The sequence below is a fragment of the Marmota marmota genome, unplaced genomic scaffold (genome assembly GCF_001458135.2).
Source record: "Marmota marmota marmota unplaced genomic scaffold, marMar, whole genome shotgun sequence".
Lineage (NCBI taxonomy): Eukaryota > Metazoa > Chordata > Mammalia > Rodentia > Sciuridae > Marmota > Marmota marmota.
In genome coordinates, this window is record NW_025999984.1 from 1,003,849 (window position 1) to 1,004,067 (window position 219).

Consider the following 219-nt stretch of genomic DNA (forward strand, 5'->3'; position numbering starts at 1 on the left):
TCTTGAACTTGACATTCTCCTGCTTCAGCCTCTAGAGTAGCTGGGATTACAGGTGTGCACCTTCTTGCTTAGCTTCACTTCCAGGATTTTAAATATCTACATACAAATGAATCCAAAAAGTGTATCTCTACATAATTTTATACTTTAAAAAATTGTACCCATATAGGCCCTTTCTTTTTATCTTTTTTTTTTTTTTTTTTTTTTTTTTGAGACAGGGTC